The 6,463-nt window shown below is 41.3% G+C and overlaps 1 protein-coding gene across 1 annotated transcript in view; it reads right to left on the bottom strand.

Moving 5' to 3' along the window:
- The window catches only part of PTPN9 (protein tyrosine phosphatase, non-receptor type 9), a 119,655-nt gene that overhangs the window by 92,401 nt on the left and 20,791 nt on the right, over positions 1–6,463 (bottom strand). The gene's annotated exons all lie outside the window — the stretch shown is intronic.

The raw sequence follows: 6,463 nt of genomic DNA, 5'->3' as shown, positions 1-6,463 counted from the left end.
GTTCGCAGCCCAATTTGTAACCATTACGTTACCAGAGCTCCTTTATTAGGGGTGAGTTAATTCAGTGTTTGACCAAATACAGCAGGGCTAATTTTTAAGTTGATAATTTTGTATGACCCACAAGTGATGTTATAAATTTTGGCAGAAAAAAGGTTCCCCACCCCTGCTGTAGGCAAAGGCTCTCAAAGAGGATGAAGAATTCCCAGAGACAGTGGAGGAAATAATTAAACAAGAAAGCAGGAAGTAAACATCTCTAAATTGTCATGGAAGAAAATTTATGTTAACAGGTTGAGAGACAGAAGAACATAACTCAGAAGAGGAACACTGAAAAAACAAACAAACAGAAAATCAGAATAAACAGGAAGCTCCTCACCAAGAGCAGGTATCCAGGCTCCCAGAGGGAAATGACAAGTTAGTCGGCTAGTTAATAATTCTCCAAAAGAAATTGGGTGAAAAAAATTTAAAGGTGAACCTAGGGAGTTGGGGAGACCATTAGTAACATTTTCATCTCTTCTTCCAATTGATGGCTGAACCTTCAAATAAGGACAAATGTGAATGCCTGTCAGAAAAATATGGAGTGTGAATATTCTTTCCTTACCCACAAAGCTGGCTTACTCCTGCTCTCTGGGACCATCAAGGGAGAAAGCGGAGAGCAGGACCCTACCCAGAGAAGCAGTGACACCAGAGATGGAGGCAGAGATGATGACGAGGAGAGATGGAGCAGCTGGGGCCTTTAGACCCAGAGAGGGAGAGGGGCTGGGGTGGGGTGCGGGTGGGGGTGGGGGCAGGCTTGCAGGGTATATATCCTTTAGTTGGTTGACGATGCATGGAGGGGATTGTAACCATGGCAATGAAACCATTATATGATAGGATGAATGTAAAGCTAATGGTCTCCCATGTAAACTATCACATAATCCACAATAAAACATTTAAAAAAGAAGAGCTAAAGTGAATAGAGAGATATACTATTAACTGATGGTACATGGAGGGGATTATAATCATTGTAATGAAACAAGGTGTGTATGATTTGTTGAATGTAAAACTGATGATCTGCCCTGTAACTTTCACTCAATCCACAATAAAAACCTTAAAAATAATAATAAATAAAAAACCTGGCTTACTCACACTTCAAGTGTCAGCCTAAATCTCCCTTCTTTATCCCAAATGTTTTCACTGCCTTTCAATTAGGCACTGACCACACAATACTATAAGACCTAATGTAATTATCTGTTCCTAGTAGACTGTAAGCTAGGGAAAGACAGAGACAGAGCCAGGTTTTCAGTGCTCACAACTGCACACCCAACACCAAGAAGAGCATGGTGGTACAAGTCTGAGTTGATCCATGAATGACGGATTTGGGGGCTAACAGAGTGCTGTTCACAGGGAGTAGAAAGTACATACATGATTGTTCAAACACTTGCCAATCTAATTAGGAGCGCTTCAAACTGAAAATAGAGAAGGGGAGAGAAAAATTCCTGGATAAAACTGAGACAGAGTAACAGAAAGGACACTACAAGAAAATCAACAGATGGGGTGACTAGTAAATCACAGAAGAAAGTATCTTGGAGTTAGGTGCTGTATCATAATAGAGTCCTGGTATGGCATTGTAGGATAACTACTGGACTGCTAAATGCAAGGCTGGCGGTTCAAACTCACCAACCGCTCTTTGGAAACTATAGAGAGTTGCTATGAGTTGGAACAACAACAACATCTTAATTAACACACAAAATGTCCTGATATGGCGCTGTAGGGTAAGCACTGTACTGCTAACCACAAGGTCAGAGGTTCAAACCCACCAGTTCTTAAAAAATCTATACAGGGTCGCTATGAATCAAAAAAACTCAACAGCACTTAACAACAACGTCTTAATGTCAGATAGCTATATTAGAGATGCCCAGAATAAATGAAAAGTTTATGACTTTTATTATAAAACAAATGATTAAGACATGACCCTTGCCCATGAAAATCTGTTGACTGGATTTGTGAATGCAGTAAGTCAATGGACGGGCAAAGCTCATTCAAATGTGCAGAGAAGAGATGGAATGGCAGTGCATTTCAAAAGGGTACGTCACAGAACTCCACAACCCCCATAGAGAATGTCAGAATGAGGATGAAAGATGGTGTGGAGCTGCGGAGGTACCCTCAGTCAACTTAATAATGAAGAATATGGATTGTTTCCTTGACTCAGAACCCAAAATTGGCATGGTGATAAAGATAGAGAGGGAACTTTAAAACACCGAAGCATTTGCTGGAAATCACATTTACCTGAAAGGGGAAGAGGGGTAGAAAATTCGATAAATTCTTGTGGACAATTTTATCCTAAAAGGATATGAAAACTACTGCATTGGACTTGGAGTCCTGGTGTGGCACTGTAGAATAAGCACTGGACTGCTAACGACATGGTCGGCAGTTCAAACCTACCAGCCACTCCTTGGAAACCCTATCCAAAGTCACTATGAATCAGAACTAACTCGATGGCACTTAATACCAAAACCAGACTTAATCCAGACCAAGGAGAAAGATTCGTTTAAAAACTGAAAGTCTCTCCAAGAGAAAGTAACCCAGTAATCCTTGAAAATGTGAGTCAGTAACTAGCTGAGTATTGCTGGGAGAAGGCAGCAAAGATAGCAAGTTCTAGCTGTGGCACCAGTAATCTTGGACTAAACACCCAGTTCTGCCACCGTCATGTGCTCCCCGGCAAGCCAGAACTCTCTGTGCCATAATTTCCTCATGCAAAAAAAGATAATACCTGCCCACCTCATAAGATCAAATGATTTGCTGTCTGTGAAAGCATTATATAAACATTACTACACTGATCTTAAGAGCACTAGACCTTAACAATTGTTGTGAAGTGCTGTTGAGTCGGTTCTGACCCATAGTGACCCTGTATAGGGTTTCCGAGGAGCAGGTGGTGAGCTTGAACCGCCAACCTTGCAGTTCAAACAGCTTTGCAGTCTGGCGCATTAACCCAATAGGTAATATTTATTGGATTGTTGTTGTTGTTATGTGCCATGGAGTCGGTTCCGACTCATAGCGACCCTGCACAGGGTCTCCGAGGCTGTAAATCTTTATGGGAGCAGAAAGCCTCATCTTGCTCCTGCAGAACAGCTGGTAGTTTTGAACTGCTGACTTGAGATTAGCAGTCCGATTCGTTAACCACTACACTACCAGAGCTCCTTTATATCCAGTTCTAAACACAATTAGACACTGAGCTTTACTTGCTATCAAGTCCTCTAAATGGCCAAAGGAAGTCAGTATTTTTATCCCCATGTTGCCGTCGAGTTGGTTCTAACTAATAGTGACCCCGTAAGGCTCTATCTCTGCAGGAGCAGAAATCTCACCTTTTTCCTGCAGAGCAGCTGGTAGGCTCAAACTGCTGGCCTTATGGTTTGCAGTATAGTGCTTATCCTACAGAGCCATCACACTTCCCTTTCTGACACTAAAAGCCATTTTAAGATCTCAAATCTGAAATTCTTAAGAGAAGACAGATGCTGATATTTTTTAAAGAAATCCTCAATAGCAAAATTCTGACAATTATGCAATGAATTAGAAATTAAATCTATTTCAATTAAAAAAAAAAAAAAGCAATCTGAAGGGATTTGTATGGTTGGAGACTGTTCGCCATTGAGCACAGATATTAAGAGGGCACTGATATACATACACATGTGCAAAGAAAGAAGGGCACATTAAAGATCAAAGAACGATGGGTCAGCTCCGAAGGGAAAATGCTGGGACCGTCAGAGGCCAGAATGAGTCAATGTCTGTTAATAAAGCTAAACCAATCAAAAGGGCTTCATGAGAATAGTCTAGAACAACCCTACTTTTCCATTTCTCTGTCAAGCACAATCTTCCACTCGAAGAGGAGAAAACCAAATCTTGCATAGAAATCAATAATGCTCAAAATAGTGGAGTCCCCTAACGACTACAAATCAGTTCAAGCCTCCAGATCTACAGAACCTGAGGATCCTGAGAACTCCAGGAAAACCTGATGAACTTCTGAGGTGAGCAAAATGTCTGGAGATGAGGAAATGTGGTTTTGATGTTAAAGAGGGGACATCTATACTGAGGCTTACACAAAAGTTCCCAGTTCCTGATGACCTGGATATCAATTTCTTGATAAACTGTACAACTGATCTGTCTCTTACATACATACACACCTAGCCCTAGTCAATGGAGACTCACAAAGGTATGTTTTGAGCTTTTGGAAACGGTATGGTATAAGGAGTCATCTCTAGGAGTGATTTCACAAGTCTTTAAAGAAGAATACAAGTAAACAGAGAAATGAAGGAATGTGATATGAACAGTGCTATTCAAAGTGTAAGGAGCTCTGGTAGCATAGTGGTTATGAATCAAGCTGCGAACCTCAAGGTTGGCAGTTCAAAACTACCAGCGGTTCTGCAGAAGAAAGATGAGGTGGTCTGCTCCTGTAAAGATTTACAGCCTCGGAAACCCTGTGTTAGGGTCACTATGAGTCGGAACCGACTCCATGGCACATAACAACAACAACACTCAAAGTGTGGTCTGCAGAGCAGCAACACTGGAATCAACCACCCAGGCATTTGTTATAGATGGAAAATCTGGGGCCCATATGCATTCACATTTTAACCAGATCCGAAGGTGATTCTTGTGCATGTTCAAGTTTGAAAGCACTGATAAATAGAATACATGTATATTTCAACAAGACAGTGAAATGATCACTTTGTAGAGGTTAAAATTTATTTCTACTGAATTATAAGGTGGCAATGGTGATGGCTGTATGTTGTCCTGTCTGTTCCGACTCAGCAACCCTGTATGGGGTTTCAGAGGCTATAAATCTTTACAGGAGCAGGAAGCCTCATCTCTCTCCTGAGAAGCGGCTGTAGATTCAAACTGCTTACCTTGCGGTAGTTAGCAGCCCTTCTTAATCCACTACAGCAAAATAGCAAGCAGCTTTCAGATTTATCTCATTTCATTCTCAAAATAATCCCACAAAGTCAGTTCTAACTCACAGTAACCCTGTTTAGGGTTCGAGTTGGTTCTAACTCACAGTGGCCCTGTATAGGGTTTCTGAGACTATAAATCTTTACAAGAGTAGAAAACTTCATCTTTCTCCTGAGGAGTAGCTGGTGGATTCAAACTGCCGACCTTGCGGTTAGCGGCCCAATGCATAACCCACTATGCTACCAGGGCTCCTTAACCCTACAAAGTAGGCATTATTGTCTATATTTTACAAATAATAATAGTAGCAAAAGGCGCCATGGTGGCACAATGGTTAAACATTCGGCTGCTAACCAAAAGGTCAGTGTTTCAAACCACCCAGGGGCTCTCATGGGAGGAGACACCTACCAACTGCTCCCATAAAGATTACAGTCTAGAAATCCCTAGGGGGCAGTTCCACTCTGTCATATGGGGTCTCTCTGAGTCGAAATCGACTCAATGGCACCTAACAAAAACTATAGTAGCAAAATTATATAGGACTTACGATCTGCCAGGCATTATACTAAGAACTTTATATACAAGATTTAATCTTCATAAAAACCCTTTATGGTAGGTACTATTATTACCCACAGTTTACATATGATGAAACTGAGGTAAACAGAGGTTACACAACTGGCCTCTAATTACACAGTAATCTGTGGTATAGTTCTTAACCACTACTTTCTATGGCCGAGTATATAGTCATAGTGAGGTATATGACAGTCCTAACTGAAACAATCATACTCAAAGACAGCCTACTAAAAAAATCACTGGAACCTAAGGAGAGAGGTCTAAAGATTTTTTTTAAATGTCCTAGAAGAAGTAAGGGAGATAGACTAACATTTAATGAGGGCAGACAGTGTACTAGGCCTGGAGTCAGATATTTTACACACAATTTTTTTAAAATTCAGCCTTTCTAACAAGCTCATTTGTAGGTATTGTTAAGACATTCAATGTATGAAGAAATATAGGCCCTAAAAGTTAAGGACCTTGCCAAATCACATGGTATAACTAAGATTCCAAAACCAGGTAGGACTCTAAAGCCCATGTTCTATGATTTGTTCTGTATCCATTCTTGGCCCAGTCTCATTTCTATAAGTTATTTACATAAGAGCATTGGGGCATGCTGACCATATGTTGCTGTTATTAAGTGCCGTCAAGTCGAGTCGGTTCCAACTCAGAGCGACCTTGTTTAGGGTTTCTGAGGGGTGGCTGATGAGTCTGAACGGCTAACTTTGCAGTTCAAACCAAACTTGCAGTCCACTGCTTATCCTACAGTGCCACAAGAGGAGGGCTGTTAGTTAAGGGAATTAAATATGTGGTAAAACAGGGTTCCTTCCATCCGACCCATAGAGACCCTGTATAGGGTTCCAAGGAATGGCTGGTGAGCTTGAACCACCAACCTTGCAGTTCAAACTGACTTTGCAGCCCAGTGCATTAACCCACAGCACCACACCAGGACTCCAAAACAGAACAGGAATCCAAGGATCAAACAAGATAAGAACAA

The sequence above is a fragment of the Chrysochloris asiatica genome, unplaced genomic scaffold, assembly GCF_000296735.1.
Source record: "Chrysochloris asiatica unplaced genomic scaffold, ChrAsi1.0 scaffold00092, whole genome shotgun sequence".
In the NCBI taxonomy this organism is placed as follows: domain Eukaryota; kingdom Metazoa; phylum Chordata; class Mammalia; order Afrosoricida; family Chrysochloridae; genus Chrysochloris; species Chrysochloris asiatica.
The sequence above is the reverse complement of the archived record's forward strand: the minus strand, read 5'-3'. Positions and strand labels throughout refer to the sequence as shown.